The sequence below is a fragment of the Carassius auratus genome, chromosome 16 (genome assembly GCF_003368295.1).
Source record: "Carassius auratus strain Wakin chromosome 16, ASM336829v1, whole genome shotgun sequence".
NCBI lineage: Eukaryota > Metazoa > Chordata > Actinopteri > Cypriniformes > Cyprinidae > Carassius > Carassius auratus.
The window spans coordinates 2,673,708-2,687,076 of record NC_039258.1 but is presented as its reverse complement, the minus strand read 5'-3'; positions in this window follow the sequence as shown (position 1 = coordinate 2,687,076).

The following is a 13,369-nucleotide window of genomic DNA, read 5'->3' as shown; positions in this document are numbered from 1 at the left end:
CTCAAAACGTATCTGTCCATAAAGCCTATAAAGAATTATTCTTAATATACAGTTCAAAATACTTCAGCTTGTTATTCTAATTAAGTGAGGGTCATTTTATCAGTAAAATATATACAATTCATTTTTTTTTAAAGATTTCTATAAATGATTTAAATCATACTCGTTTCTACAATAATTATTTAAAAGTAATCCTATAGCTCCCTCTGGTGGCCATTATAGGTACTAAGAATTGCAAGCTTGATTTATAAGTTATGATAGTTTAAATTTTATGCTGGCTCTTGAAAGTGATAAAGCTATGAAACTTACTGTGCTTCCTTCAAATGAGGACTTCTACTTATATAAAAAATTATGAAGATTTAGAATGAAAAATTGTAAAGATATAGTAAAATAACTATTGTATTTTTTTATGTTACTTTAATAAATCTCTATGGCAACACCATTTAAGCTATCCTAAACCCATTCACAATTTAACATCTCAGTATATTGGCATCATGTTGAAAAAGGAGTATGGAGTAGTATGAGTAGGAGTATGAATTCATTTGCAGGCTTTATCATAAATCCACAATAAAATTTCTGAGTTCTGTATCAATCTGTGTTGTTGTTTGTTTATTTTTATCTTTTATTTTTCATAGGAAGATAACTTACTCTCATTTTTAATAAATGTGCTTATAAACCAAGGACAAGCTATTTATAGCTGTATTTATAAACTGCTTACTACTGACTATTAATATTGGGACAAGGCTTTATAAAGCATGAACTGACTATTTAATAATGAGTGCAGTTATTATAAAGTGTTATCAATGAATTTGCTAATGTTAACAAATTAGACATTATTTTACAGTGTTATCAAATCCTTAAATGACTCATAAGCATTTGTGAAAGTTCTGCTTGTATTACAGCTTAGTATTGATCTGTGAGCTGAACAGATTTACTGTTACATCCATGAGATTATGTAAATTAAAATAAATATAATGTCACAGGATGTCATAGGTCAGTATCAAATGAGTTTGAAATTATTATTTGCAGCACAAATAAGGTTTTTTTTAGGATTTTTAAAAATCCCTAAAACTGTCAGAAAAAGGTTAAGGCCTAAGCTATTTCTATGTGAGTGGCTAATTTTATTTTTGTTTTTATAATTGTAATACACAAACTATGAAATTATACAAAATGTATAAAAAGATAAATAAATAAATACGCACACATTAAAAAAGCAGCCAAGTCGAATGAGTTTCCTTTTTTATATAGATTAAAATTGAAGACAGAAGCAAGTGGTAAATGTGGTCACTTTAATATTCAAATCCAGTAGATCCAGTTTATGTTCACGTGGCTGTTTTCGTTTATAGTCGCCAAGCTATTATGTGTTTTGAAATAATCTTGTCCGTGATGTGTTCGTTCGTACGACGAAAGGCAGAATCCTGCAGCTCGAGAGATACATGTTATTCTGCCAGTCGCGCTTTCAAATAGTCTTGCACACTTAAACAGGTCACAAACACCTGCATTTAGCTCTTGTTGTGTTACAATGGGTTTATTGTGTGCATTTGTGGTAATATTTTATTTAAAAAAGCTCTTAAACAAGAATAAATTCGTTTGTTTTGAGCTGGACACTGTACGCGCTGATCGGAGGCGGTGATTTCAGATAGGCAGCTGCAAATATTTCATTTTCACACAAACAGTTCAAAAACATCTTAATTTAGCTCTTGGTGTGTTCTAATTGGTTGATTGTGTGATATCGCTGTAATAATTTATTTTTAAAAGCTTTAAAACAGGAATAAATTCGTTTTCTCTGAGCTCTTTACTCCAGACGCTCGTGATCACAGCGGTGATTCATCTCTCCTATTTCTCACGTATCTCTGGCCAGAAATAATTTATCCATGAGCCCTGAACCGGTAATAATCAGATATGTTGGTTTAGCTTGTCAGTGTGAATTAAATCTAAGTATTTGTTTGTATTTTTAACCGATTTAAAAGTGAAAGTAAAAGTCCGGGAATTGAACCTGTAGGGGCGCTATTTCTCTCAGACAATGGAAGTCTGAAGCACATATACTCAAACAGAGGGACAGAGTGAGATGAGATGTCTGACAGTTTTTTTAATTTTCTGTTATCCATACAGTGTTGTAAAGTCGTGAAACTATGCATATTTCCTCAGAATGACTTTTTCATCTGTATGAAAAAATTCTTTGACGTGTTTGGAAGCTGCAATTTAAAAATACAATAATGATTCCCTTTGTAAGGTCATTTAAAAAAATCACCACGGCAAAACCATTCAAGCTATCCAAAATCCATTCACAATTTAAGTTCCTATCAGAAATACTGATGTGTGTTCAGAGTTTTGTGAAATTCTAAGTATGTTATTTGCCTCAAAATCACCTGAGAAGTATTCCAGTTTGACATGTTGCCACGGCAACAATTTTTTAGATATCAATATCCCCCTTGCAGATTTATATCAGCTGTGTTTTAACATTATTCTGATGAAGTTTGAAGCAAATCGAGTAATAATAAGATGCTGAATTCAAATCATTTTGAAAATGACACACTTCCTTCTGCCAGTTGGTGGCGCTATAACTTTGACTCCTAATAGTCACATATATGCGATCGACATCATACAACGAATAATCTGATGAAGTTTGATTAAAATCAGGAAATGTATGTGGATGGTATTAGACACTTCCTGTTTCTAATTTCTCGCCATAATTTCAACGCCTCGCCACGAGCAAACCGTTCGAGATATCAAAAATCCCCTGGCAATTTTTCATCCCCAGTGTCTTGAGATCATGTTGACCGAGTTTGGCGGCAATCGAGAAAAAAACCTATGACAAGTATTTCAAATTCCAGAGCATGCGCTTTTTACATAACTCTAAATAGCTGACTTCCTGTTGGGTGGAGCCTATGACATGCAATACGAAAGTTGTTCGGCACGATGAGATCTATATGTGTACTGAGTTTCATATGAATATGTGCAAGTATGTGTGAGCTATACATCAACATTTCTGACTGTGTTCCAGGGGGCGCCGTAGAGCCCCTGTGCCACGCCCGGGTCCCAGCCTCTGCAGGCTCCTAAAGGCCACAGATTCCAAAGTGTGCGCAAATTTTCAAGAGTTTTTGAGTATGTTAAGGACCCCAAAAGCCCCCACAACTTTGACGAAAAATTTGAATACTAAACCCTAAATAGCCAACTTCCTGTTGGGCGGAGCCTATGATATGCAATACAAAAGTTGTTTGGATTGATGAGATTTATATGTGTACCGAGTTTCATACGTCTACGAGCAAGAATGTATGATATATGGCCCTCCATATTCCAGGGGGCGCTGTAGAGCCCCTGTGCCACGCCCGTGTATCAGTCTCTGCCCGGCCCTAATGGCCGCAGGTTCCAATCTGTGTGCCAATTTTCAAGACTTTTTAAGCACGTTAAGGGCCCCAAAAGCCCCCGAGACGTTGGAAAAAAAATAATAATAATAATAATAATAATAATAATAATAATAAAAAAAAATAATCCTAAGGAAAACAATAGGCCTCTCGCCCTTTGGGCTTGAGCCCTAAATATAGCTGCAAGCAGCGATGGCGGGCTCAAGCCACCAATGCCATGGCCACCCCGGTGGCATCAGGTAAACTGTGCCCAGCGGGCACATGCATTCACAATATCCCTCTGGCAGTGAGGTTTTAAAGGATACGGCAGTTAAAGGGTTAATCCGAATCATCTAGACTTTAAAATCACATTCACAGAACAATATATATATTAGTAACACTGTACAATAAGATTTCATTTATAAACATTATGTTAACATGAACAATATTTATATAGCATTCATTCATGTCAGTTAATATTCCAAACTTAAACATGAAAACATTGTTTTATTGTGATTTTTTTCCAAGCACATTTTACCAATTCCAAACCATATAAATCTTAATAACTACCATTATTTTTTATTTAATCATTTATGAGTGCTATACAATAGTCCAGGAAAGCTGGAAGAGAAAAACTCCTTATATTCATGTGTGCAGAATTATTAGGCATGTTTTCTTTTACAGATGAAATGCGCTAAAATAGACTTTTAACTCAAACTGTAAGGTCGAAAATTATGAAATACCCATGAGAAATATCAAACACAAATGCAATACAGAAATGGATAAGTTAAGACTTGACCATTGTACAAAAAATACTGACTGGGTCATGAGGTCAGAAAAGAAGAAGAAAAAAGCAGGTCAAGAAGAACTGACAAAAAGAATTGCAAAATAATTAGTAATTAATGTGAAGATTAATTTTTAGTCAATTCTGCAAGACAGACTTTTCAGGAAAGGAGGTGGAATAAAAATGAGCTCCTAAATCTTAATCCTGGATTCTGGAAGATATATTCCTCAAACCATCGAACAAGAGGAGGTGGTGCTGGTCCTTCACGAGTCACTCTAATCTGTGCATAAAGCCTATATATAAAGACTTAATATATAGTATTTCACAATACTTCATGGTATTCTAATTAAATCATTTTTTGGAATCTTAAGTCTCTCAGAGTCCGACACCGAGTAATTCTGGAGACTCCAGGAAAGTGGCAGTTCTGTAAAATGTTGGCGCTGGAGACTAAATGCACCCTGATAGTTTCACACCTAATTCACTTAACACACACACACACACACACATTACCCACAGTGACAGTGGGACTGAGTGACATCAGATGTATGATAGTTTTTTTTTTATTTTCTATCATCCATATAGTGTTGTATAGTCATGAAACTATGGTCATGAGACCAGTCATTCTGAGGAAATATGCCTCAGAATGACTGGTCTTCTATGTGTACATTTTTTTTTTTTAAAGTGTTTAGAAGCTGCACTTTAAAAAAATAAAAAGACATTTACTGGTTCCTTTTTTACTATTATTTCAAAAAACATCACGGCAAAACCATTCAAGCTATCCAAAATTCATTCACACCTATTCTGTAAGATTAATTCTTTAAACAGTGGTAAAAGAGGATGTGGTGCTGAACCTTCAAGAGTCACTCAAAACGTATCTGTCCATAAAGCCTATAAAGAATTATTCTTAATATACAGTTCACAATACTTCAGCTTGTTATTCTAATTAAGTGAGGGTCATTTTATCAGTAAAATATATACAATTCATTTTTTTTTGAAAGATTTCTATAAATGATTTAAATCATACTCGTTTCTACAATAATTATTTAAAAGTAATCCTATAGCTCCCTCTGGTGGCCATTATAGGTACTAAGAATTGCAAGCTTGATTTATAAGTTATGATAGTTTTAATTTTATGCTGGCTCTTGAAAGTGATAAAGCTATGAAACTTACTGTGCTTCCTTCAAATGAGGACTTCTACTTATATAAAAAATTATGAAGATTTAGAATGAAAAATTGTAAAGATATAGTAAAATAACTATTGTATTTTTTTATGTTACTTTAATAAATCTCTATGGCAACACCATTTAAGCTATCCTAAACCCATTCACAATTTAACATCTCAGTATATTGGCATCATGTTGAAAAAGGAGTATGGAGTAGTATGAGGAGGAGTATGAATTCATTTGCAGGCTTTATCATAAATCCACAATAAAATTTCTGAGTTCTGTATCAATCTGTGTTGTTGTTTGTTTATTTTTATCTTTTATTTTTCATAGGAAGATAACTTACTCTCATTTTTAATAAATGTGCTTATAAACCAAGGACAAGCTATTTATAGCTGTATTTATAAACTGCTTACTACTGACTATTAATATTGGGACAAGGCTTTATAAAGCATGAACTGACTATTTAATAATGAGTGCAGTTATTATAAAGTGTTATCAATGAATTTGCTAATGTTAACAAATTAGACATTATTTTACAGTGTTATCAAATCCTTAAATGACTCATAAGCATTTGTGAAAGTTCTGCTTGTATTACAGCTTAGTATTGATCTGTGAGCTGAACAGATTTACTGTTACATCCATGAGATTATGTAAATTAAAATAAATATAATGTCACAGGATGTCATAGGTCAGTATCAAATGAGTTTGAAATTATTATTTGCAGCACAAATAAGGTTTTTTTAGGATTTTTAAAAATCCCTAAAACTGTCAGAAAAAGGTTAAGGCCTAAGCTATTTCTATGTGAGTGGCTAATTTTATTTTTGTTTTTATAATTGTAATACACAAACTATGAAATTATACAAAATGTATAAAAAGATAAATAAATAAATACGCACACATTAAAAAAGCAGCCAAGTCGAATGAGTTTCCTTTTTTATATAGATTAAAATTGAAGACAGAAGCAAGTGGTAAATGTGGTCACTTTAATATTCAAATCCAGTAGATCCAGTTTATGTTCACGTGGCTGTTTTCGTTTATAGTCGCCAAGCTATTATGTATTTTGAAATAATCTTGTCCGTGATGTGTTCGTTCGTACGACGAAAGACAGAATCCTGCAGCTCGAGAGATATATGTTATTCTGCCAGTCGCGCTTTCAAATAGTCTTGCACACTTAAACAGGTCACAAACACCTGCATTTAGCTCTTGTTGTGTTACAATGGGTTTATTGTGTGCATTTGTGGTAATATTTTATTTAAAAAAGCTCTTAAACAAGAATAAATTCGTTTGTTTTGAGCTGGACACTGTACGCGCTGATCGGAGGCGGTGATTTCAGATAGGCAGCTGCAAATATTTCATTTTCACACAAACAGTTCAAAAACATCTTAATTTAGCTCTTGGTGTGTTCTAATTGGTTGATTGTGTGATATCGCTGTAATAATTTATTTTTAAAAGCTTTAAAACAGGAATAAATTCGTTTTCTCTGAGCTCTTTACTCCAGACGCTCGTGATCACAGCGGTGATTCATCTCTCCTATTTCTCACGTATCTCTGGCCAGAAATAATTTATCCATGAGCCCTGAACCGGTAATAATCAGATATGTTGGTTTAGCTTGTCAGTGTGAATTAAATCTAAGTATTTGTTTGTATTTTTAACCGATTTAAAAGTGAAAGTAAAAGTCGGGGAATTGAACCTGTAGGGGCGCTATTTCTCTCAGACAATGGAAGTCTGAAGCACATATACTCAAACAGAGGGACAGAGTGAGATGAGATGTCTGACAGTTTTTTAATTTTCTGTTATCCATACAGTGTTGTAAAGTCGTGAAACTATGCATATTTCCTCAGAATGACTTTTTCATCTGTATGAAAAAATTCTTTGACGTGTTTGGAAGCTGCAATTTAAAAATACAATAATGATTCCCTTTGTAAGGTCATTTAAAAAAATCACCACGGCAAAACCATTCAAGCTATCCAAAATCCATTCACAATTTAAGTTCCTATCAGAAATACTGATGTGTGTTCAGAGTTTTGTGAAATTCTAAGTATGTTATTTGCCTCAAAATCACCTGAGAAGTATTCCAGTTTGACATGTTGCCACGGCAACAATTTTTTAGATATCAATATCCCCCTTGCAGATTTATATCAGCTGTGTTTTAACATTATTCTGATGAAGTTTGAAGCAAATCGAGTAATAATAAGATGCTGAATTCAAATCATTTTGAAAATGACACACTTCCTTCTGCCAGTTGGTGGCGCTATAACTTTGACTCCTAATAGTCACATATATGCGATCGACATCATACAACGAATAATCTGATGAAGTTTGATTAAAATCAGGAAATGTATGTGGATGGTATTAGACACTTCCTGTTTCTAATTTCTCGCCATAATTTCAACGCCTCGCCACGAGCAAACCGTTCGAGATATCAAAAATCCCCTGGCAATTTTTCATCCCCAGTGTCTTGAGATCATGTTGACCGAGTTTGGCGGCAATCGAGAAAAAAACCTATGACAAGTATTTCAAATTCCAGAGCATGCGCTTTTTACATAACTCTAAATAGCTGACTTCCTGTTGGGTGGAGCCTATGACATGCAATACGAAAGTTGTTCGGCACGATGAGATCTATATGTGTACTGAGTTTCATATGAATATGTGCAAGTATGTGTGAGCTATACATCAACATTTCTGACTGTGTTCCAGGGGGCGCCGTAGAGCCCCTGTGCCACGCCCGGGTCCCAGCCTCTGCAGGCTCCTAAAGGCCACAGATTCCAAAGTGTGCGCAAATTTTCAAGAGTTTTTGAGTATGTTAAGGACCCCAAAAGCCCCCACAACTTTGACGAAAAATTTGAATACTAAACCCTAAATAGCCAACTTCCTGTTGGGCGGAGCCTATGATATGCAATACAAAAGTTGTTTGGATTGATGAGATTTATATGTGTACCGAGTTTCATACGTCTACGAGCAAGAATGTATGATATATGGCCCTCCATATTCCAGGGGGCGCTGTAGAGCCCCTGTGCCACGCCCGTGTATCAGTCTCTGCCCGGCCCTAATGGCCGCAGGTTCCAATCTGTGTGCCAATTTTCAAGACTTTTTAAGCACGTTAAGGGCCCCAAAAGCCCCCGAGACGTTGGAAAAAATAATAATAATAATAAATATAGCTGCAAGCAGCGATGGCGGGCTCAAGCCACCAATGCCATCACCACCCCGGTGGCATCAGGTAAACTGTGCCCAGCGGGCACATGCATTCACAATATCCCTCTGGCAGTGAGGTTTTAAAGGATAGAGGGGAGCGTAGAGGGGAGCGTGCATTTGCAGTGGCTGGGCCACGACTCTGGAATACCCTGCCTTTAGAGATCAGACTGGCCCCTTCCTTGTCTATTTTTAAATCTTTGCTAAAAACTTTTTTATTTTCCTTAGTGTACTGACTACTGTGTTATGCTACATTTTGAAATGGGTGGTTTTAAATTTTTTGTCTGGTCTATTTTTATGTATGTGTAATATTCTTGCTCTTATGTTAAAGCACTTTGGTCAGCCAGGAGGCTGTTGTAAATGCGCTATACAAATAAATTGAACTTGAACTAGAACTTGAACTTGATATGGCAGTTAAAGGGTTAATCCGAATCATCTAGACTTTAAAATCACATTCACAGAACAATATATATATATATATATATATATATAACTTTAGTAACACTTTACAATAAGATTTCATTTATAAACATTATGTTAACATGAACAATATTTATATAGCATTCATTCATGTCAGTTAATATTCCAAACTTAAACATTAAAACATTGTTTTATTGTGATTTTTTTCCAAGCACATTTTACCAATTCCAAACCATATCAATCTTAATAACTACCATTATTTTTTATTTAATCATTTATGAGTGCTATACAATAGTCCAGGAAAGCTGGAAGAGAAAAACAGGTCAAGAAGAACTGACAAAAGAATTGCAAAAGAATTAGGAATTAATGTGAAGATTAATTTTTAGTCAATTCTGCAAGACAGACTTTCAGGAAAGGAGGTGGAATAAAAATGAGCTCCTAAATCTTAATCCCAGATTCTGGAAGATATATTCCTCAAACCATCGAACAAGAGGAGGTGGTGCTGGTCCTTCACGAGTCACTCTAATCTGTTCATTAAGCCTATATATAAAGTCTTAATATATAGTATTTCACAATACTTCATGGTATTCTAATTAAATAATTTTTTGGAATCTTAGATCTCTCAGAACCTGACACATTGTAATTCTGAGACTCCAGGAAAGTGGCAGTTCTGTAAAATGTTGGCGCTGGAGACTAAATGCTCACTGATAGTTTCACACCTAATTCACTTAAAACACACACAAACACACACACACAGTGACAGAGGGACAGAGTGACATCAGATGTATGTTTTTTAATTTTCTGTCATCCATATAATGTTGTATAGTCATGAAACTATGCATATTTCCTCAGAATGACTTGTCTTCTATGTGTACATTTTTTTGAAGTGTTTAGAAGCTGCACTTTTTTTTACTGGTTCCTTTTTTACTATTATTTCAAAAAATCACCACGACAAAACCATTCAAGCTATCCAAAATTCATTCACACCTGTTCTGTAAGATTAATTCTTTAAACAGTGGTAAAAGAGGATGTGGTGCTGAACCTTCAAGAGTCACTTAAAACGTATCTGTCCATAAAGCCTATTAAGAATTATTCTTAATATACAGTTCACAATACTTCAGCTTGTTATTCTAATTAAGTGAGGGTCATTTTATCAGTAAAATTCCTAAAATACATATTATTTTATTTGAAAGATTTCTATAAATTATTTAAATCATACTCGTTTCTCCAATAATTATTTAAAAGTAATCCTATAGCTCCCTCTGGTGGCCATTATAGGTACTAAGAATTGCAAGCTTGATTTATAAGTTATGATAGTTTTAATTTTATGCTGGCTCTTGAAAATGATAAAGCTATGAAACTTACTGTGCTTCCTTCAAATGAGGACTTCTACTTATATAAAAAATTATGAAGAGTTAGAATGAAAAATTTTAAAGATATAGTAAAATAACTATTGTATTTTTTATGTTACTTTAATAAATCTCTATGGCAACACCATTTAAGCTATCCTAAACCCATTCACAATTTAACATCTCAGTATATTGGCATAATGTTGAAAAAGGAGTATGGAGTAGTATGAGGAGGAGTATGAATTCATTTACAGGCTGATTTATCATAAATCCACAATAAAATTTCTGAGTTCTGTATCAATCTGTGTTGTTGTTTGTTTATTTTTATCTTTTATTTTCATAGGAAGATAACTTACTCTCCTTTTTAATAAATGTGCTTATAAACCAAGGACAGCTATTTATAGCTGTATTTATAAACTGCTTACTACTGACTATTAATATTGGACAAGGCTTTATAAAGCATCGAACCTGACTATTTAATAAGTGAGCTGCAGTTATTATAAAGTGTTATCAATGCATTTGGCTATGTTAACAAATTAGACATTATTTTAGGCAGTGTTATCAAAATCCTTAAAAACTCATAAGCATTTGTGAAAGTTTGCTTGCATTAAAGCTAATAGGATTTTTAAAAATCCCTAAAACTGTCAGAAAAAGGTTAAGGCCTAAGCTATTTCTATGTGAGTGGCTAATTTTATTTTTGTTTTTATAATTGTAATACACAAACTATGAAATTATACAAAATGTATAAAAGATAAATAAATAAATACGCACACATTAAAAAAGCAGCCAAGTCGAATGAGTTTCCTTTTTTATATAGATTAAAATTGAAGACAGAAGCAAGTGGTAAATGTGGTCACTTTAATATTCAAATCCAGTAGATCCAGTTTATGTTCACGTGGCTGTTTTCGTTTATAGTCGCCAAGCTGTTATGTATTTTGAAATAATCTTGTCCGTGATGTGTTCGTTCGTACGACGAAAGACAGAAACCTGCAGCTCGAGAGATATGTTATTCTGCCAGTCGCGCTTTCAAATAGTCTTGCACACTTAAACAGGTCACAAACACCTGCATTTAGCTCTTGTAGTGTTACAATGGGTTTATTGTGTGCATTTGTGGTAATATTTTATTTAAAAAGCTCTTAAACAAGAATAAATTCGTTTGTTTTGAGCTCGACACTGTACGCGCTGATCGGAGGCGGTGATTTCAGATAGGCAGCCACAAATATTTCATTTTCACACAAACAGTTCAAAAACATCTTAATTTAGCTCTTGGTGTGTTCTAATTGGTTGATTGTGTGATATCGCTGTAATAATTTATTTTTAAAAGCTTTAAAACAGGAATAAATTCGTTTTCTCTGAGCTCTTTACTCCAGACGCTCGTGATCACAGCGGTGATTCATCTCTCCTATTTCTCACGTATCTCTGGCCAGAAATAATTTATCCATGAGCCCTGAACCGGTAATAATCAGATATGTTGGTTTAGCTTGTCAGTGTGAATTAAATCTAAGTATTTGTTTGTATTTTTAACCGATTTAAAAGTGAAAGTAAAAGTCCGGGAATTGAACCTGTAGGGGCGCTATTTCTCTCAGACAATGGAAGTCTGAAGCACATATACTCAAACAGAGGGACAGGAGTGAGATGAGATGTCTGACAGTTTTTTAATTTTCTGTTATCCATACAGTGTTGTAAAGTCGTGAAACTATGCATATTTCCTCAGAATGACTTTTTCATCTGTATGAAAAAATTATTTGACGTCTTTGGAAGCTGCAACTTAAAAATACAATAATGATTCCCTTTGTAAGGTCATTTAAAAAAAATCACCACGGCAAAACCATTCAAGCTATCCAAAATCCATTCACAATTTAAGTTCCTATCAGAAATACTGATGTGTGTTCAGAGTTTTGTGAAATTCTAAGTATGTTATTTGCCTCAAAATCACCTGAGAAGTATTCCAGTTTGACATGTTGCCACGGCAACAATTTTTTAGATATCAATATCCCCCTTGCAGATTTATATCGGCTGTGTTTTAACATTATTCTGATGAAGTTTGAAGCAAATCGAGTAATAATAAGATGCTGAATTCAAATCATTTTGAAAATGACACACTTCCTGCTGCCAGTTGGTGGCGCTATAACTTTGACTCATAATAGTCACATATATGCGATCGACATCATACAACGAATAATCTGATGAAGTTTGATTAAAATCAGGAACTGTATGTGGATGGTATTAGACATTTCCTGTTTCTCATTTCTCGCCATAATTTCAACGCCTCGCCACGAGCAAACCGTTCGAGATATCAAAAATCCCCTGGCAATTTTTCATCCCCAGTGTCTTGAGATCATGTTGACCGAGTTTGGCGGCAATCGAGAAAAAAACCTATGACAAGTATTTCAAATTCCAGAGCATGCGCTTTTTACATAACTCTAAATAGCTGACTTCCTGTTGGGTGGAGCCTATGACATGCAATATGAAAGTTGTTCGGCACGATGAGATCTATATGTGTACTGAGTTTCATATGAATATGTGCAAGTATGTGTGAGCTATACATCAACATTTATGACTGTGTTCCAGGGGGCGCCATAGAGCCCCTGTGCCACGCCCGGGTCCCAGCCTCTGCAGGCTCCTAAAGGCCACAGATTCCAAAGTGTGCGCAAATTTTCAAGAGTTTTTGAGTATGTTAAGGACCCCCAAAGCCCCCACAACTTTGACGAAAAATTTGAATACTAAACCTTAAATAGCCAACTTCCTGTTGGGCGGAGCCTATGATATGCAATACAAAAGTTGTTTGGATTGATGAGATTTATATGTGTACCGAGTTTCATACGTCTACGAGCAAGAATGTATGATATATGGCCCTCCATATTCCAGGGGGCGCTGTAGAGCCCCTGTGCCACGCCCGTGTATCAGTCTCTGCCCGGCCCTAATGGCCGCAGGTTCCAATCTGTGTGCCAATTTTCAAGACTTTTTAAGCACGTTAAGGGCCCCAAAAGCCCCCGAGACGTTGGAAAAAAATAATAATAATAATAATAATAATAATAATAATAATAATAAAATAATCCTAAGGAAAACAATAGGCCTCTCGCCCTTGGGCTTGAGCCCTAATAAATATAGCTGCAAGCA